Below are 22,251 nucleotides of genomic sequence, written 5' to 3'. Positions count from 1 at the left end.
CTATCTCTATATAATCTAGTATCTCCTCTCCTACTCTCTAGTTAGCCCTCGTTAAAGCCATTCCAACTAGATTGTAAGATGAAACTCGAAACAACTAGAAATCACCCAAAGAAGGAAAAAGTTTTTGAAATAAAAGGGCTCAAGTTGCCAACCATCCCATGGTTTGGCATGCCTATGGAAGACGAGACATGCTAAACAACCATGACAGACAACCATAAGACACCTTCACTCAATCCCCATCGCCCTCTACTTTGTTTCACATCTCTTCTTTATATAGGAAAGACTGCTCAGCGTCAAAGGTGAGATTGAAAGAAAAAATGCTTATGTAAAAATAGAAAACAGGGAAATGAAAATAAAGATAGGAATTGTAAATGACAGGAATAGAAAAGCTATTCTAAAAAGAAGTGTAAAATAAAGAAAAAGAAAATTGTGCACGTCCTCCATAAGGGTACACTACTCTAACTACGAGTAAAAGTGCTAACAAGGAATATGCAAGTATACATGGACTCAAAGCTCTAGCACTTACAACCACACACTCTAAGTAGAGTAGTCCGGTTACCTTAATGATACACTCCCATGGAATGCATCAAGAAAACATAACGTGAATCTTTTATAGTCAGATATTCAACCCCAGTTTTAAATCAGATTCAACAACACTATGCATATGAGATGGATGATATGTTGTTAACTATATACTAATAGTCTAAACAATTAGGGATTGTTGCAACCCATTTCACAATTTTTTATATTTTTATAATTCTCGACTCCTTGGTTAGATGCTGAAGGCAAGAAATACACCTAATTTGACTTCATCAGCTGAACCCGTTTGGGTTGCCTACGTACCCCCTTATCGAGGGATCAAGCTGCACCGTAGTTCTCTCCTCTCTCCACTCTTTTCTATCTCTCTTGGATTCTCCACCTCTCTAGACGTCATCTCCTCTGGTTGTCTCCCTATTTTCCTCTCGTTGTCTCCTCATTCCAGCTCCTTTGCTCTAGATATCTCCTCCTCTCTTCCTCCTCATTTTGGGACATCATCTCCCTACTCCTCTTCCTCTCTGACCGTCGTATCATCTGGCCGTCGTCTTCTCCCTTCTCTGCTATAGATATCTCCTCCTCTCTTCTTCCTCATCTCGGGACATAATCTCCCTACTCCTCCTCCTCTCTGGCTGTCGTCTGCTCCCTTCTCTGCTATAGGTATCTCCTCCTCTCTCATCTCAGGACATCATCCCCCTACTCCTCCTCCCCTCTCTGGCTGTCGTCTCCATTCTCCTCTTCTCTAGATCTCCCCTCCTATTCCTCCCCTCTCTAACTGTCTGTCGTCTCATCTGGCTGTCGTCTCCTATGTCCGTCGTCTCCTCCCATCTCTGCTCTAGATATCTCTTCCTCTCTTCCTCCTCATTTCGGGACATCATCTCCCTACTCCTCTTCTTCTCTGGCTGTCGTCCCCATTATCCTTTTCTCTAGATCTCTCATCCTCTTCCTCCTCCTCTCTAGTCGTTGTCTCCATACTCCTCTTCTCTGGATCTCCCCTCCTATTCCTTTTCCCTTTGGGCTGCCGTCTCCCTTCTCCTCTTCTCTAGGTCTCCCCTCCTCTTCCTCCTCTCTCTGGCCGACGTCTCCATACTCCTCTTCTCTAGATCTCCCCTCCTCTTCCTCCTCCTCTCTGGCCGATGTCTCCTCTGGCCGTCGTCTCCACCTACTCTGGTTGTCTCCTCCCTTTTCCTCCCCTCAACCTCTCTCTTTTTCTCTATCTGGTGCCTCCTTCCTCCATTTCTTCTTTCTCTTTCTTTTTCCCTCCTTAAGTTCCCTTCTCTTCACTTTTATATCTCCTCCTTAGGTTTACCTCATGGGGCCTAACATGGTCTTGGGCCTATTCTCTGGGCCCAATACATACAATGGCCCATCTTATGAAAATGGCTGTTACATTTGCCCCCTCTCGGGTTCGGCGGTGATGACGACGGCGGACCCGAGAAGTCTCTGAACTTCATTGTCTCTCTCTCTGAACTCTAGATATCCACAGTATCTTGAGACTGTTTGCAGCTTTCTTCTCCTCAGGACGTTCATATCAATGTACTAAACCACTGGATCGTATGTCTGTAAGGTACTTAGTCCCTTTTTCTGCTATTAGATCTTCTTATTGAATTCACTACCATTCCTCGAAGTGTCTCTTTCCCATGGCACTCTCTTCACCATCAATTATCATGTCCGTGAAATGTCTCAATCCATCGGTTCTCATTCATATACCTCATTAACGTATCCATGAAGGGTCTCATCCCTTTCGCTTTCACTCTTCAACTCAATACAATGCCCACGATGTGTCTCAACCCAGCCAGCACCTTTCACATAGAACTCACTACCATGTCAGTGGAACGCCTTCCCCAACCAGCAGCTCTCCTTCTCAGAATTCACTACCCTGTTCGCGGAGTGTCACACCTCAGCCGCCATCTCTCCTTCGGAGAACTCACCACTATGTCCACGGAATGTCTCAGCCCAGCCATAAGCTCTCATTCACATTACTCACTACTATGTCCGTGGAGTGACTCACCTCAGCCACCATCTCTCCTTCAGAAAACTCGCCACTGTCCGCAGAGTATCTCAGCCCAGCCATAAGCTCTCCTTCACAGAACTAACTACTATGTTCACGGAGTGTCTCACCTCAGCCGCCATGCATCTCTCCTTCGGAAAACTCACCACTATGTCCACGGAGTGTCTCAGCCCCGCCATAAGCTCTCATTCACAGTACTCACTACTATGTCCGCGGAGTGACTCACCTCAGCCACCATCTCTCCTTCAGAAAACTCGCCACTATGTCCGCGGAGTGTCTCAACCCAGCCATAAGCTCTCAATCACAGAACTCACTACTATGTCCGCGGAATGTCTCACCTCAGCCGCCATGCATCTCTCCTTCGGAAAACTCGCCACTATGTCCACGGAGTGTCTCAGCCCCCATAAGCTCTCATTCACCGTACTCACTACTATGTTCGCGGAGTGTCTCACCTCAGCCGCCATGCATCTCTCCTTCGAAAAACTCGCCACTATGTCCACGGAGTGTCTCACCCCCGCCATAAGCTCTCATTCACAGTACTCACTACTATGTCCGCGGAGTGACTCACCTCAGCCATCATCTTTCCTTCAGAAAACTTGCCACTATGTCCGCGAAGTGTCTTACCTCAGCCGCCATGCATCTCTCCTTCGGAAAACTCGCCACTATGTCCACGGGTGTTTCAGCCCCCAAATTCTATAAGCTCTCATTCACCGTACTCACTACTATGTCCGCGGAGTGTCTCACCTCAGCCGCCATGCATCTCTCCTTCGGAAAACTCGCCACTATATCCACAGAGTGTCTCACCCCCGCCATAAGCTCTCATTCACAGTACTCACTACTATGTCCGCGGAGTGACTCACCTCAGCCACCATTTTTCCTTCAGAAAACTTGCCACTATGTCCGCGGAGTGTCTCACCTCAGCCGCCATACATCTCTCCTTCGGAAAACTTGCCACTATGTTCACGGAGTATCTCAGCCCCGCCATAAGCTCTCATTCACCGTACTCACTACTATGTCCGTGGAGTTTCTCACCTCAGCCACTATGTGCGGAGTGTCTCACCCTCGCCATAAGCTCTCTTTCACAGTACTCACTACTATGTCTGCGGAGTGACTCACCTCAGCCACCATCTTTCCTTCAGAAAACTCGCCACTATTTCCGCGGAGTGTCTCAGCCCAGCCATAAGCTCTCCTTCACAGAACTCACTACTATGCCCGCGGAGTGTCTTACCTCAGCCGCCATGCATCTCTTCTTCGGAAACTCGCCACTATGTCCGCGGAGTGTGTCAGCCTAGCCATAAGTTCTCCTTCACCGAACTCACTACTATGTCCGCGGAGTGTCTCACCTCAGCCGCCATGCATCTCTCCTTCGGAAAACTCGGCACTATGTCTGCGCGGAGTGTCTCAGCCCAGCCATAAGCTCTCCTTCACAGAACTCACTACAATGTCCACAGAGTCTCACCTTTTCATTTCCCTTTCGTAGAACTCAACATTGTATCCGCCAAGGGTCTCATCCCCTTTGCTCTTACTCATGGAACTCGATATCTCGTCCACATAGGGCCTCATCCCCTCTATTTCTCTTTTGTCGAACTCAATAGTATTATTCCTTCTGGATATGTTGCTTGCTCCCAATTGCAATTTGGAACTCCGGCTCGCGGAGGGCTCATTCCCCCCGTCGTCTCTACTCTGGAATGGAGTCTGATGAGGGGCAACTTAGCTTGCCCCCCTGGTTTGATTCGGACCTCATGTCCGTGGAAGGCTCCTCCCCGCCGCCTCTGCCGGGGTGGAACCGATGAGGGGCCACTCGGCTTGCCCCCATGTTAGATTCAGATCTCATCTCTGCGAAGGGCTCATCCCCCACGCTGTCTCTGCTCTGGAGTGGAGTCTGATGAGGGGCAACTCATCTTGCCCCCATGTTTGACTCGGATCTCATCTCTGCGGAGGGCTCATCCCCCCTCTGTCGCTGCTTATGAGTAGAGTCTGATGAGGGGCCACTCAGCTTGCCCCCATGTTTGGTTCGGATCTCATCTCTACATATCCTATCCTACTTGAGGCTTTAGACACGAGGGTCCGGGACAACTCTGCCTGCCCCACACGCGCTGTTTGGACACGAGGGTCCGCGGATCCTATCCCGCTCAGAGCTTTGGACACACCGGTCCGGGACAGCTCTGCCTGCCCCACACGCGTTGTTTGGACACGAGGGTCCGTGGAGGGCTCATCCCCCCCGCACTCATTCAAATAGCCCCAGGACATATCCACGAAGGGTCTTCTCGAACCCCTCTGCTCTCTGGCTTAGAGGCAGCTCCTCTCTATCTCTTCCCACATATAAGTAAACCCAACATCCTCACTACCTAGAGACACCAGCAGATTCTAAGGTTCCCCGTATAGCTAATACGGGCCTCGACCCCGGTCTTACTTGCTGTTATATCCCGTAACAAACCAGGTCAATATCAACTATGTTCCGCTGATCCTTTTCTTTCTCTGTAACCTGCCGCGGTGTATGCCCCTCTACATTCCTTGCAATCATCTTACCATCCGTATTCGGACACTCGAAGTCATTGATCTCCATCCCAACCTATTGATCTCATCCTTTCTCTACCTCGAACTGCCTCGCCATCGATGTTGTCGAACACTCTTGCTCAAGCTTTAAAATCGATTAGAAAGTACTCCGGTTGAATGTTGATTGTATGATAGGATGCCGACACTGGGCTAGTAGCTACAGATCTATTGCACTTGTTTGTGTTTCACCTCGTAGGTAATCCTTCCATATATGCCTTAGAGAACAAAACCATGTGGTAGAGAACAATAACTTTTTTCTCTTGGTCCCCACAGACGGCGCCATTTGTTGCAACCCATTTCACAATTTTTTATATTTTTATAATTCTTGACTCCTTGGTTAGATGCTGAAGGCAAGCAATACACCTAATTTGACTTCATCAGCTGAACCCGTTTGGGTTGCCTACGTACCCCCTTATCAAGGGATCAAGCTACACCGTAGTTCTCTCCTCTCTCCACTCTTTTCTATCTCTCTTGGATTCTCCACCTCTCTAGACGTCATCTCCTCTGGTTGTCTCCCTATTTTCCTCTCGTTGTCTCCTCATTCCAGCTCCTTTGCTCTAGATATCTCCTCCTCTCTTCTTCCTCATTTTGGGACATCATCTCCCTACTCCTCTTCCTCTCTAACCATCGTATCCTCTGGCCGTCGTCTTCTCCCTTCTCTGCTATAGATATCTCCTCCTCTCTTCTTCCTCATCTCAGGACATCATCTCCCTACTCCTCCTCCTCTCTGGCCGTCGTCTGCTCCCTTCTCTGCTATAGGTATCTCCTCCTCTCTCATCTCGGGACATCATCTCCCTACTCCTCCTCCCCTCTCTGGCTGTCGTTGCCCTTCTCCTCTTCTCTAGATCTCCCCTCCTATTTCTCCTCCTCTTTGACTGTTGTCTCCTTTGGCCGTCGTCTCCTATGGCCGTCGTCTCCTCCCTTCTTTGCTCTAGATATCTCCTCCTCTCTTCCTCCTCATTTCGGGACATCATCTCCCTACTCCTCTTCTTCTCTGGCTGTCATCCCCATTATCCTTTTCTCTAGATCTCTCATCCTCTTCCTCCTCCTCTCTGGTCGTTGTCTCCATACTCCTCTTCTCTGGATCTCCCCTCCTATTCCTCTTACCTTTGGGCTACCGTCTCCCTTCTCCTCTTCTCTAGGTCTCCCCTCCTTTTCCTCCTCTCTCTGGCCGACGTCTCCATACTCCTCTTCTCTAGATCTCCCCTCCTCTTCCTCCTCCTCTCTGGCTGATGTCTCCTCTGGCCGTCGTCTCCACCTACTCTGGTTGTCTCCTCCCTTTTCTTCCCCTCAACCTCTCTCTTTTTCTCTATCTGGTGCCTCCTTCCTCCATTTCTTCTTTCTCTTTCTTTTTCCCTCCTTAAGTTCCCTTCTCTTCACTTTTATATCTCCTCCTTAGGTTTACCTCATGGGGCCTAACATGGTCTTGGGCCTATTCTCTGGGCCCAATACATACAATGGCCCATCTTATGAAAATGGTTGTTACAGGGATCTTTATAGAAAAATATATTAGAGCATTTACCCCCAAACAGAATCAAATGATACATTTAGAGTGTAAGATGCAGAATGATAAGAGAAAGCTTATGTAACGCATCATGGAATTTCTACAATAACCCGTCATTGAATTGTCTAAGAGAGTGTGAGTGTGGTACTAGTTGTTCTTCATGAGGCTTAGATGATGCAACATATGGAAAACTGGGTTTTTTAACCACTTGAATAAAGAGATCATCATATGCTCTCAAGAACTCATATTCCATCTTAGATTCTATTTCCTTTATTTTTGGCACTTCAATCAATATGGGGCTCTTATGAACTGGAATGATAGTCTCTGGATTTTGTATGTTGGGCCAAGTCTCTTTACTGAGAAAGTTTAGAAAATTATGAAGGATTTCAAAGGCAATAGGCTTAAATACAAGCTTGAGGTTTCTTTGAAATGGTTTAGTGGTACAGTTCTCAAAATTTGGTAGATTTTTTATGAATGGAGGTTGGCTTTTAAGAGGTGTTAACTGGGCGGAATGATGGTCGGGTGGAAACTCTTCATATGATCTTGAGATCTCAGGGAATTCTTCATCTAGTTTTGGCATTTCCATAAGATTGTGGTTCATATCTGCAATATTAAGGATGTCACAAATTTGTTCCATTGATAAGTCTTTAACGGCCAAACTAATATTAGATCCACTTTCCACTATATAATTTATATCCTATTCTCTAGGCACTTCATTTTCTTTGTCCTCTTTATCTAGAACTTCATAAATGTTCTCAATGTTATTGTCCAAGTTTGTAGAGTTACTCTCCAATACAGGTTCTAGAGTTTCTTTTGTCGAAGTGTTCTCATGCATATAGTTATCATCATAGAATCTAGAATTCACACGATAGGCAGGTGGATGGTGATGTGGTTTTAATTGCTCATAAATATCAGGATGGGCTTTAGCAATTGGCTCTATTATAGTAACACCTTGTTCCGCTTTTTGGTTAGGTTCTGGACTAGTGGGAAGAATATTAGTCTCAAATGTGGTATCGATTAAAATAGATTGGAGAGAACAGAAGGTCTTTGCTATTTGTTGTATTTGAATTGTTTGCTCGACCAGTGTTTGGTAAAGTTGGTCTGTGATAGATGGTGGAGTGGGATATGAATTAGATATGGATGGTGATGTGAATGGTAATGGGCTTTGGGTGAAACTGCACTCTGATTGACCATATAGATACATGAATGGTGGTTAACTATCGGTGGTGGAATTCCATTAATTATTCGCATGATTAGAAAACTCTGGGGTGTATTGGGTACTACAAAAGTTTGAAAATTGAGGTTCAAAATTGTAAGGATTTTTCATAGTATACTCAACCTCAGCATATGATGTGCATTGAGACACCCAATGATACGAACTACCACAACAAGAACAAGGTTTGGTATATAACAAGGTTCTGGGTTTGCATTGTAATTCCATGATGGTTGTGATACATATTGATAAGACATAAATGTTCAAACAAGAATGATACACAATCTGTAGAAATTCATTTGTGACTTTGAAGTTTTTGAAAAGTTTGCATGCAATGTCTGTAGATTAGATATTATGGCCTGTTCGAAATTAACAGTGGGTATGAAACTGGGTTTTGGGAACAACACCCGTCAAGGGAGAAGATTGCTACTTCACTAGATGGTGTTCCACCAAGAATCTCACCCACGGTATTTCTAAGGTAGGGGAGTGAGGAAGGTGGTTGGTGCACTGGAATTTGGTAGTTCACTACTCTCTTTGTTCGTGTTAGATGTTTGTCCTGATGGACGTGGTGGGGGTGGGGTTGACGAAGTGTTTGGTGTCTTGCGTGTCAACCTACCATTCGAGCTTTTCCTTACGGTTACAAGTTTAATCTAACTAAGACCCACAAGTCGGGTCGAAATGTGGGAAAGCCAATAAGATACAATTGGTTGCCTTCGTGGGCTTATTCCTATGAAAGCAGTAAATACGAAAATTTAACTACATTTAGTTAATTAACTATTCACTAATGATCAATTAAACAAAATACGTAAAAGCTTGGAAAGTGTTCGTCAAAGATTGGAACTTTAACCCCCAAATTGGGTTGAGATGTGCTAGTGTGATATTACACTATTCGCCTCGCACATTCAACTGGTCCAAATTGGTTGAATCCCCAACTCTTGGTAAGTAAACTTAAACCAAAAGACTAAACTTACAAAACTTAAACTATTTTGTATTTATCCTAATTAATTTTTTTGTATTTTGAGTTAACTATATGATATTATCTTTATCTAATCATACATAACAACAATTAATAGAAAATAAAACATAAACATGCTACTAAACTAATTTTAATGTTTAACTTTGCTGATAGGTTACTAATTTATTTTAATTAATAAACATTTTTAATTTTTAAATTGCCTTTTTTAATTAAATTTTTGGTTTTGAAAACTTAAAATTTTGCAAATCTACCTACTTTTTATCTACTAACAGTTGAATTAAAAAGACTATGGAGTATTACAGTAGACTTACACACAAAGATTCCGAGCCATCGGAATCTTCGTCGGAGAAAATAGAGGCGCGTCATGGGTAAATGAGACGCGGACGCGTGTTATATACGTGGTGCAAGTTCTTTTGCTCCGTATGCGCTCGTTTTTCTCCAGTAAGTTTCGATGATTCGTCTCATGCTATTCTCGAGCTCCGTTTACGCAAAAGTGTGCTGGAAACATGCGAAAAAGAAACATCAGTAACGAAATAAAGGAAAAAAAATTAAAAAATTTGAAATTAAGATTGAGAAGAAGGGTTCAATGAGTGATTTTTTTCTCCATCTTCCTCTTCCCATTTAAATCCATGATGGCGGCACCATTTGTTGATGTAGAATTAGTGGTGTTGAGGGTTGTGTTGTTCATCTTGAATCCTTTGTTTGGAGGAATGGTTTGATGGTTGAAAAATCACTTTCTAGTCTTTCTAATCTTTTTTTAACTTGTTCTAAGTGATTACTAGTTGTAAAACTCTTGTTTGTATAAAGGTAGAAGGATTAAACTTTGTATTTTTAATACTTCTAGATTAAAACATGAACTAGAGATGGATTTGCTAAAGTGAACTAACTCACCAAACTACATTCATTTGAACTTGTCAAATGAACATAACTTAGTTTTGAACATTGAATGGAATGTGGAATCAAGAAATATATTGAAAACTATTATGTAAAACAAGATTGAAATTTCATATGATGGAAAGAACTAAGGACTTGAAACAATGGTTTAAAAACTTGAAGAACAACAATTAAAATTAAAATAAAGTAAATAAAAGAAAATAAAAAGACTTTTAATTAAATGACTTAAATGTAAATTTGGTTACTCTACTCCTAACAAACCAAATGGTTTGGACCCTAAAACATTGGATAACTTATTCTCTACATATCTTTGGTTTATATAAGATACCAATTACATATTTACCCTTTCTTCTAGAAACAACCTTTAAGCTTTGTGAGCTTTTGACTTAAGCCCATACAATTGAATTCTTGATTTTGGCTTTAAGTCCCTAAGTCCATAACTTTTAGCTTTGTGTCTTTGAGTCTTCAACTTTTAGTCATGAGTGCTTGAGAGTTGACTTTGATAGTTGACTTTGACTTTCTATTACTGTTTCTTCTAAGTTGGAATCTTCCTAAGCAGCGTCAATAACAATCATTTTCACGCTAAAATGCACGTTTTAGGAATATACGTCCTAAATGGCCTGTATCCTACAAACGGTAAAAAAAGCTATAAGTTGTCTGTTCATTAAGCATAAGAAGGGCATATTTGAAGCATTGTAAAAGTAATAAAATACACATTTGGGGACTGATTATTGACAGATAGCATTATTTTGGTGGGCTTATCTGTTTAGACACTAGTTGATGGTGTAATGGGAACTAGGTCTCTTTGGTTGTTGACAGGTAGTTTTGATAGTTTTGGTTAAACTAGGATGGAACCAATGCTCAGTTCTAATTATTATAGGTACCTTGTCCTTTTCCTTGTTTGAATATATTTGTTAGTTTGTTGAAACTTGGAGGTGATTGGTTTTGTGGAATGTTGGTCTATGCGAAGTTTGGATGTTGTCTTCATAGTGCATTTGGTACATTGAAAGTACATACTTCTTTTGGCTGAACTGATGATAGGTTTGTGATCAAGGGACAGGTGGCATCTATATGATCTATTTAAGCTTAGACAGAAATTGCACGGTGAGATATTTATGTTCATGACAGGATAAGTGGTTTGGTCTTTTTGTTTGGTCGTGAGAGCATCTATCTTTCTTGTGAGGGTTTCGATTAAGGTTTTGATTTATAGATCTGATTTCACCTCAAAAATACCACTAGCCTTAGATGTACTAGGTTGGGTTATTCTAGAATTGTTTATATCGCCCCAATGGGTACTCTTTTCAGCTTGGCTTTCAAGAAAGGTTAAGGTTTCACTTGCACCTCTATCCAAAAAATTACTATTACTCGTGATGTCGAGGGTTACTTTGTGTTATGGGAGAAGGCCTTTGAAGAAACATTGGAAATAAATGGAGTAGGTCAGAGAATCTATCCCATGCTTCAGAAAATGTCTTACTCGAACTCTGTTTGAAGAACTATATCTTGCTTCTTATATCTTCTGTTTTCTTTGGCAAGAAGTACTTCATCCTGAAGGAGAACACAACCTTTTCCCATGTATCGAAAGAGTCGGCGTTCTGTGGAAGAAGTCAAGCATGACTCTTACCAACTAGAGTGAAAGGAAACACTCATAGCTTAACATGATCGTCTATGATGCCTGGATGATGAAAAGTATTACATACTTAATGTATCTAGCGTCAATGCTCGTATGGTAACTCGTGTTCTAACCCGTGGAAGATGGGTAGAAGATTGAACACGTTCGGTCAAATGCGGAAATCGCTAGTGGGCGGTGTGAGTTGTATACAAGATCGAGGCCCATCTTGCATTGGTGTGTAGAAGTTGGAGAGAGGTTATTCAGCTTGCATTACTTCGTCAGCCATCTTAGTAGATGGAGGACTAGAAACAGGAGATTGTCTAGGACGATGTGCTCCCCTACATAAGTAAGTCTTATTCTTGCTAATACTAGAAGTGCCTGAACGTAGTATTATACACTTTTAGCAAGACCACAAAACGATCCTAACATGTGCAAACGGTGCAATGTATGCTCAAGAATTTGAAATTCGTTTTTGTAAATATGGAGTTTTGAAAACTTTGCTTTGGTCTATAATTTACTATACCCTATTCAGGGGAACAATTGGGTGCGAGACTAGGATGGCCCTACTACATGTCTCAGAAGAGTAGGCAATCACTTCACCAAGTGATGTGCTACCAAGAATCTCACTCACGATGAATCTGGGATAGGGGAGTGAGGAAGTTAGTTAGTCTACCGGAATCTGGTAACTGATTACTCTAAATCCTCGTGACTATATTTTTGTCATTTTCTGGAGGAACGTCACTACTTTGGGCTCTAGTTGATTGATTTTAATTTATTTTTTTCTTTTTTGGTCTAGGGCTTCAAGAATCAAGCAACGTCCAATTTACCTACATTGGGGAATGCATGACTTCCCAATGGTTGTTATGTGGCTCGGGTTTAGCCTTATGCGCGAATGTAAATTGCAGTATGGAAATTAAATTTCAAACAATCACATAAGCATGCTTGAACACACAAGATATCCTCTTACTTAGGCTTCGAGGAGGTATATAATTTACCTCTCTAGCCGTGCATACACGCTGCTTAAGGAGAAGGCGACGTTGGTTGGCACGTGATCTGAGAATCCGGCCCAACCTTTCGAGCTTTACCCTGTTTTAAGTTACAATAAAGGCCCAAGTAAAATGCCCAATAGTTAGGTTTTTGATAATTTATACAACTTCACCTTTAAGGGCCCAAACTTAAAACTAACTAATACTATACAAATCTATTAGATTAACTAGTTTTAGATTGATAAGCTAGATTAACTTGAGTAAAATAGACTCAGAGTGTTGATTACCAAGTTAATTCATAGTATGTGAGCTATGATCCACAACTTGCCTCACACACTTGAACTTCCCAAGGCAATTAAAACTATAATCCCTTGGCAAGTATATAACTTAAACCAAGTTTAACTCATGTTCATCCACACAAATCAATCAAAACCCAATTTTTCCTAATTTTTTTCGTTTTTCTTTTTATCTCTAACTATTACAAACAAGTTCCACTGATTTATACTACTCTTTTAAAAAATCTGGGCTCAGTGTTCAACTATTCATCAAAAACCAACTGAGCTGCCAAAAAACTAGACCCTTGTGCCTAAAGAAGACTGGGCAGTCGCCTCTTAGCTAGCTCGCGGTCGCCTACCGCTCTGTTGAAGTTTGTTCGTCTTTCGGCTGTGTCTTCATCCCCTCTCCAGCTTGTTGGTCCCAAACCCTAATTTGCAAGAAAGTAAATTAGTACTAAAAAACAACAAAATAAAATGACGATTTTTTTTTAAAAAAAATAGAAATGGAAAGATGAGAATGGTGCTTCCTCCTTAGATTCTCAACCAAGCACTCTTGCTCCTCCAATCCATGACAGCTGTGCCATTTGATGTTTTAGTTAGTGGTGGTAACTTCAAAGAGTTTGTAAGAAATGAGGTTCATCCTAAATTGTTTGGAGTTTAAGTGTGGGAGTTGTGAAGAAGAAAGGTAGACTCATGGTATAGATTGTTTAGTTTAAGCTAATGAAAACATGAAAACTAGAGTTGTTGGTATTGAAATGACATGAAAATATTGAAATAAGTATTGATTGAAGATTGAAATAAGAACAACAAGATAAGATTAAAGATTGAAATCAAACAAAGCAAAATAACAAGATGTAAATAAAAGAAAATGAAGAACAATAAAGTAAAGGACTTGAATTGAAAAACTAGACAATAAATTAAAACAAACCAAATGGTTAGGACCCTAAAGCAATGAATACTTTCTTTCTCCCTAGCTTTTTGATTATATACCCCTACTTTTGCTTTTTACAGATTTGTCCTTCTCCATTACAAATGAAACACCTCACACTTCACTTTTGCTTTTGCTTTTGATTTCTTCTTGACCAAGGTAGGTTTTGGGAGAATGTCATATTTTGAGATAAGGGCCTCCATCTATGGTCTTCTAAGTTAAGGGCTTTGACCTTTGACCTTGACCTTTGACTTTGACTTTTTCAGCACTTTTCCATAGCAGCTTTTGGTCTTCATAATAAGCGTGAGTAAGGCTTCTTTTGGTGCTAAGACGCAGCATTTATGATAAGTGGTCTGAAATTCGCCATATCCTGAAAAAGACAATAAAAGCTATGAGTTATCTTTTTGTTAAGTGTAAGACGGGCTGTAATACAGTAATATAAGGGTAATAAAATGCACATTAGGGAGCTTATCACTTCCCAATGGTTGTTATGTGGCTTAGGTTCAGCCTTATGCGCGAATGTAAATTGCAATGTAGAAATTAAATTTCAAACAATCACGTAAGCATGCTTAAACAGACAAGGTATTCTCTTACTTGGGCTTCAAGGAGGTTTAGAATTTACCTCTCAAGCCGTGCTTACACGCTGCTTAAGGAGAAGGCGACGTCAGATGGCGCGTGATCTGAGAATCAGTCCTAACCTTCCAAGCTTTATCCTGTTTTAAGTTACAATAAAGGTCCACTTAAAAAGCCCACAAGTTTGGTTTTTGATAATTAAACAACTTCGCCTTCAAGGGCCTAAAATGTAAGACTAAACTAATACTATACTAATCTAATAAATTAACTAGTTTAGATTGATAATCTAGATTAACTAGAGTTAATTAGACTTAGAGTGTTGATTACCAAGTTGATTCAAAGTGTGCGAGCGATGATTCATGAATTGCCTCGCACACTCGAACTTCCCAAGGCAATGAAAATGTTATTCCCTTGGTAAGTATACAACTTCAACCAAGTTCAACTCATGTTCATCCATAAAAATCAATCAAAAACCATTTTTCCTAATTTTTTATTCATTTTTCTTTTTATCTCTAACTATTACAAACAAGTTCTACTGATTTATCCTACTTTGTTACAAAATCTGGGCCTCGAGTGCAACTATAAATCAAAAAATAAATGAACTTGCAAAAAATTGGACACGCGTGTGTGGAGGTGCTTGAGTGATCGCCCTCGCGGTCGCCCGTCTAGTTCTGATAAAAATTTGTCTGTTTTCTTCTCCAGCTTCAGCTCCTCTCCAGCTTGTTGATCCCGAACCCTGATTTGTAAAAAAGTAAGTCAGTAATGAAAAACAACGAAATAAAACAATGAAAACTTTTTTAAAAATATCGAAATGGAAAGGTCAGAATGGTATTTCCTCCTTAGATGCTCATCCAAGCACTATTGCACCTTCAATCCATGACGGCGGTGTCATTTGAAGTTGTAGATTGAGAAGTATCTTCAAAGTTGATTTGAATGAGGTTCATCCTAGATTGTTTAGAAATTGAATGTGGGAGTTGAAGAAGAAGGAAGGTGGACTCTTAGTTTAGAACTTGTTTAGTTTTTAGCTAATGAAGAACATGAAAACTTAAGTTGTTTGAAGATTTAAATGACATGAAAACATTGGAAGAAAGTGATTGAAATGATGTATTGAAACAAATAACAACAACAAAGATTGATTGATTGATTGAAATAAAGCAAAATAACAAGATTGAAATGAAAGAAATGAAGAACAATAAAGTAAAGACTTGAAAATGCAAAAGACTAGAAACTAAATCCTACATGACACTAGATTAAGTCTAGGTTCATTCACTACTCCTACAAACCAAATAGTTTGGACCATAAATGCAAAGGATGTCTTCTCTCTCCTTCACTTTTATTTTATATACCCATACTTTAGGCTTTTTATGGATTTGCCCTTCTCCATTACTTTTGAGACACCTCACACTTCACTTTATGCTTTTGCTTTTCCTTTTGCTTTTTGATATCTTTTTGGCCAAGGTAGGTTTTTTAGAATGCCATATTTTGAGATAAGGACCTCCATCTCTGGTCTTTTGAGTTGAGGTCTTTGACCATTGGCTTTGACCTTTGACTTTGATTTTTTCAGTACTTTTTCATAGCAGCTTCTGGTCTTTATAATAAGCATGATTAAGGCTCCTTTAGGTGCTAAGAAACAGCTTTTATGATAAGTGGTCTGAAATTCTCTGTAACCTGAAAAAAGCAATAAAAGCTATGAGTTGTCTTTTCATTAAGCGTAAGAAAGGTTGATCAATATGACATAAACTTGCTTCTCCAACTATGAATTATGTTTGCCATCTTTGATAGGAGTGATATGTAATCTGTATAAGACAGCCTTGTTGTAATCAATGGTAATCCCAAATATTTACCTGGCAATGTACCTTGACTAAATTGGATTGCATTTCTGACTTCCTCACATAACACCTCATTCATCCCTACACAAAATATTTGGCTTTTCTGTACATTTGCTTCCAGCCCTGAGCAAGATGAGAAGGCATTAAGTGTGTCTCTTAATGCCTTAGCTGTATCTAAATCACCATTCATGAATGTTATAAGATCATCTGCAAAAGATAGGTGAGTAATCACTAGATCATGGCATCTAAAATGTAGTTTATAGTCACCAACTCTTACCCTCTCAAGTATGAGGTATGAAAAGAGCTCCATTACTAACACAAATAGATATGGGGACGTAGGATCTCCTTGCCTGATCCCTCTTTTGCCTTGGAAATATCCATGTGGTGCCCCATTAATCATGATAGAAAAAGATGGGGTCTGAACACAAGCCATGACCCATGTAATGGATCTTTGAGGAAACCCCACTATTGTGAGTGCAAACTCTACTGTCTCCCATCTCACTGAGTCATAAGCTTTCTTTAAATCTATCTTTACTGTCATTCTTTGGGGGTGATGGTCTCGATGGTAGTTATGTAACAATTCATGAGATAATAAAATGATGTCTTAAATACTCCTGCCTGAGATGAAAGTTGATTGGTTCAATGATACAATCCTTGGCATAATGTCCTTCATTCTAGTAGTCATGACCTTTGTGATGCACTTGTAGACCACACTACAACATGATATAGGCATGTAGTCACTCAAAGAGGTAGGACTTAGTACTTTAGGAACCAGAGTAACATAAGTTGAATTTACCTCTTTGAGTAGCATCCCCGAGACAAAGAAATTCCTAATGGCTTTGATGAATTCATTTCCAATGATTCTCCATGCTGATTTGAAAAATTGTGAACCAAACCCATCCCCTTCAGGTGCCTTGTCACTGTCTATGCTTGAAAGGGCTTCAATTATTTCATCTCTTGTGACATCCTCCTGTATCTTGATCTTCATATCATAACTCAGCTAGTGCCTCGGTTGTATATCCCTTATAGTGGAGAAATCTACCCTTTGAAGGTTCATAGGGCAATACAGACTCTTGTATAACTCTACACATTCTCTCCCAATGTCATTTGTATCCTCTATAACCTTATTGTTCCCATCCCTCAAGAAAGTTATCTTATTCATCATTCTTCTTGCTTTGACAGAATTGAAGAAGTATGTTGTATTGTCATCCCCTAATATTATACCTTGATCTCTAGACTTCTACTTATTCACTCAATCTTCATTTAGTGATGCTCTTACAAACCCAGTTATAGCTTCCTTTTCTTCTTTCATAAGTGTTAGATTCAGTGGTTGTTGTTGTAATTTTTCTTGTACTTCTTTCATTCTAGTTTTCTCCTTCTCAAGTCTGATTGTAACATTCCCCACTTTTTCTATATTCCACTTTATCAATGCTTTCTTAACATGTTTCAGTTTCCGCATTAGTACATACATTGGATTCCTAACCACTTGGCATTCCCATATCTTCTGTATCAGCTCCATATAACCTTCCTCTTTGGACCAAAAGTTTAAGTATCTAAACGATCTTTTCTTTTTGTGTTTCTATGCCAATGAGTACACTACCATAGTTGAATGGTCCGACACTGCCCCAGGACTCAAAAACTCTGCCTCGAGGTCATTATGCTCATCCACCCATTCTGCATTCACCATTACCTAATCCAGTTTGCACCATACTCTTTTATCTTGTTTGTTATTCCACGTGAGGAAGTTTCCCCTATACCTTAGGTCCATCAGCCCTACAAGAGATGTGCACTCCAATAGGTCACTAAAGTTATATGGCTTCATTGGTAGCCCTCTCACTTTCTCTTGAGAATTCAAAATAGAATTGAAATCTCCTATCACCATCCATGGGACTTGTATTCTATTAGACATATCTATAATCTCATTCCAGAACCTCATTCGTATTGTGTTTTTTGTACTTGCATACAGAACAATTAGTACAAAGGTCACCCCATTCACTATAGCAAAATCAACACTAATGTATTGCAAGTCTCTCTTGATTTGAATCGCTGTACATATCGTTAGGTCATAACATACCCATATTCTTCCATCATCCCTGGGTAGTTCTCTATAACCTCCCATCCTGGACACACTTTATTTTTCACTCCCTCCATATTTTCTTGCTTCACCTTTGTGTCTAGAATTTCACACACACTAATGTCATATTTCCTAATCATATCTTTTACTTCTAACTGCTTAAACCCTATATTAAAACCCCTAATATTCCAACAAGCCATATTTATTATTTATGTCGATTTGGTTTTGCATTATTGTACCTTGTTTGGTCCTTACTTCCCACTCTCTGTGAAATCCCAGCCCCACTTGCTTGATTCTTACCCATCAATTGTTTTTCAGATCCTTGTTTACTTCCTTGCACTCTTGGTTCTTTCCCTGTAAGTTCCCTTGTTGGGGTTTCTTTCTGTTCACTATTACTTCCCTCTTGTATTGGTTTCTGACCTCCATCATTCCCATCTGATGGTTCCTTCTATTTGCTCTTATTCTCTTCCCCATTCACTGCTACTTGTTTCTCTTTACTTGGCATTCTGTGTTCAGTTCTAGCTTTCACCATGTGACTTCTTGTTGGGGATTTCCATCCTTCATTCTCTGCATTTCCAGCCTCTACTTCTTGCTCACCTTTATGTATTTCAGTACTCTTTGTGTTATCTTGCACTACACTCTGTTGTTCCTTCCCTTTCTTTAGGTACTTTCGCAGTTTCCTTCTCTATAGCAATGTTTTTAGGGCATTTGGTATTTGTGTGACCAAATACTCTGCAGCTTGTACACAATGGGGGTTTCCAGTTATACTCGATTGGTATGCTGAAAGCTATCACTTCATCAACCACCACTGGTACTTCTTTCTAAAACTTGCAATCCACATCCACATCCACACATATTCTTGCATATGTGGTTCTTGTCATCTCTTCCGCCAGCTTGTCTGTAAACATTAGTATCCCTATGGCACTCGCCACCTGACTAAACCCCCTCGAATCCCAAATCTTAAATGGAAAGTTTTTCATGATAATCCATATTGATATGTTCTTCAGTTCCTTCGATTCTGCTTCCACAAAAAGTTTCCATGGATGCACAACAAACATTTGACTTGCTACATGAAAGCTTCCCATATCCAGGACAGTATCTCTATCTTCATCAAATTGGAATTCAAACGTGAACATAGTATCTACATAAGTTTTCATTGCAAACTTATTCTTGAGCTTCCATGTTCAGGTAACTACATCATGCACATACATAAATCCAGGCTTCTTCCCAACGAAACTTCCATCAACAAGTTTTTCGTATTTCTTCCTTACATTCTCAAACTGGTCAGATTTAACATGCACTACTAGTTTCCCTTCCACCATTGTTGGTTCTATGTAGGATAAGTTCTTCTTCCCTACTGAATTGTGTCCCATCACCTAAGCCCATGAAGACTTTTTTTGGTTTTCATCTGATCCTAAAATATCGGATCTAAGATTTGTATTCTTCTCAGTTCCACCTCCTTCCCCTACCACAAAACGAATGTTCTAGGTAATTTCTAGTGATGGTTCTTCACTTGCCTGAACATTTGCAATATCATTATTCCTTCAACATCACCTTGGAGTAAATCTTCATGTATACGCATCATCCTCTTATTGAGGAGTTTCTCAATGGAGTCAAACCCAAATTTATTCACCACCATTGCTTCCACTTCATCCACATCATACTCCCTAGGGGTACTAATGATTGCCCCTTCCTTCAGTGCCAGTACTCCCTTGTTGTCCTGTGTAATCCGATCTTTCAATTGTGTTTTTTCCATTTTTTTTCCTAATTTGATGTAAAAAGACTATTTTACCCCTGAATACCAAATCTCCCTCAAGTTGCCACCATTAAAACTAAACCCTCGAAGTCAGGATCTTAGTTTTGGATAGATTGTTTTATTCTTAAAAGAGAGATGGGTTACTAAAAATCAAGCCACCAAAAGGAATGCTAGTGACAATAATCAATAACTTTTGTTTAGAAACTTTGATTTTGCTTGTTTTTGTTTGTTTTCTCAAGAATTGAATTTTGCTTGCTAGTTAAAAGCTGCTAGTGGTTGCCCAATGCAGAGGTGACTATAAACTTCGGACGGAATGTTTTATTCCATCTGAATGTAAAAATAAAAAAAATGCGCCAGACAGAATGAAACATCCCATCCGAAGTCTTAAAAAAAATGAAAAAAAGTCTAAAAAACACGGCGGGATAGAACATTTCATTCCGTCGGGGAAAAAAATGAAAAATTTCAAAAAAAACACGAGGCGGAATAAAAGGTTCCGTCCGAAGCTCACAACTCAGTAACAATCTCGGTAACAAGTGCTACCCTCATTGTCACTGAGTTACAAGTTACCCTCATTGTCACCCTAGCATTGGGCAAGGGTTTTTGGCCCCATAAGAGTGACAAGTCCCTATTTCCCCTCATAGTGACTTGCATTGGGATTGCTCTAAGGGTCCTAAAGTATAAGCCAGTAAGTGAAGATCGTAAAAACTAGAGGTAAGCCCTTTGTCTAACTCATTTTGGAGGCTTAGAGGTGATATGGATGATGATAGTCCAGTTACATAATTCAATATTTTGCTTGAACTTCTGTAAGGAAATTTCCTGGTCGCCAACCTAATGGATACACTTTGCGATTGTTTAGGAGCTAGATTTTGAAGCCCATTTCCTACTTTAACCAAAAGAAAGCCCACGATGCAGACTTTTTTGCCAAGCTAGAGGAGTTCATTTCTAGTTTTGAAAGACATAAAATTATGAAACCAACTTAGAACTAAATAGGTTTTTTGCCGCTCCTCTAGTCGATACGTAATTTGTTTGGCGATGAAGATGTTGGAATGCAAGAGGGAGTTCATTGTAAGCACTGATTTCATGGATTAGAATTATTCAAAGGCTAGGAGGATTTCTCCCAAGTTTGTTCCTAAAAGATCAACTGAGAAGTATTGTGAAAGGAAACCTGATGAGTGTGTGGTAAGGGTCTCTGATGTACCAGTCTGCAACGACAGTAATTGTGCTTCCAGGTGTAAACTTTCTGTCGCACCCATTTATGCGACCATTAACTTAACTAGTATTAGAGCTCTATTTTTTATCGGCTGCACCAATATTTTAGGTTGCCTACGTACCCATTTCAGGATCAAGCCACCGTAGTTCACTATTTTCTCCTCCCTCTCCTCCCTCTCTTATGAGCTGCCCTTCTTCCCAGCCCCCTCCATTTTTTCCTCACTTTCTCTTCCCTTTTGTATCCTTCTTTAATCCCTTCTCTCATCTCCCTTTAGGTTTACTTTATGGGTCATAGTATGGTCTTAGGCCTATCTCTTGGCCCAATACCTATATGATCAATCCATGAATATCGCTACTACATTTGCCCTCTTGGGTTTGGCTATAAAAATGGCAGACCAGAGAAGTCCTTGAACTTCCTTGTCTCTTTCTTTGAACTCTAGATATCTGATAAGATCCCAAAATTGTAGTTTTAACCCCTTAACAATAATACTTTTAGACCAATTATGCAAGTAACAAATAAGAGTTAATGCTGATTACGTGTTTTTATATGTATTTCAGGCATTGGAGTCGATTATGTGCAGAAACGTGTCCTTTTTGTGAGATAAAAGAGTAAGGGTTGGTTGCTAAGAAGTTCTGTGATTAAAGGCCAAGATTCAAGGAGAAAAACCCTTTTTAAAGCCCGGTCAAAGCTGAAAAGTCAAAGTCAACGCGGGCAGAAACAGCGCACAAAAGTCAATAGAACTTCCGACGACCGTATCTTTAGACTCAGACCTCGGAATTGAGCCTACCTTATCTCAAAATGACCATCTTGGAAAGAGCTTTCCAATGGTCCAAGCTTAACCTAATTAGAAGAGTAAAAGTGGAAGAAAAGTATGTTCAAGTCAAATCTAGATGAAAAGGGCTCTGTGGACTGAAGAAATTGGGCTTTGGGCTTGATTTTCCGACCCAAAACATGGCTCCAGGCCCATGCACGAAATTGGAGATCTCTTTCTCTTCTTGAAGGGAGGAAAGAGGCAGACTCATTAGCTAGACCTAGATTAGAAAATAAATTAGCTTAGACTCCATTAATTAGTTTTAATTACTTTGTTTTAAATTCAGTTTTGAATCAGTATTGTTATTATTCATTAGATCAATAAAAGTAGTTAGTTATTCATAAATTTATTTTTAGTTTATTAAATCACTTAGATCTAAATTCAATTATTTAGTTATTAATCATTTCTTAGTTGTTAATTCAATTTTGAATTCTTGAGTAGATCAATATAGCAAATTTATAATCTTTATATCATGTCTTGTTTTAATTCTTATAGAAATGATAGTTTTATGA

Source organism: Coptis chinensis, chromosome 4 (genome assembly GCF_015680905.1).
Source record: "Coptis chinensis isolate HL-2020 chromosome 4, ASM1568090v1, whole genome shotgun sequence".
NCBI classification, from domain to species: domain Eukaryota; kingdom Viridiplantae; phylum Streptophyta; class Magnoliopsida; order Ranunculales; family Ranunculaceae; genus Coptis; species Coptis chinensis.
This window is presented reverse-complemented; position numbering follows the sequence as displayed.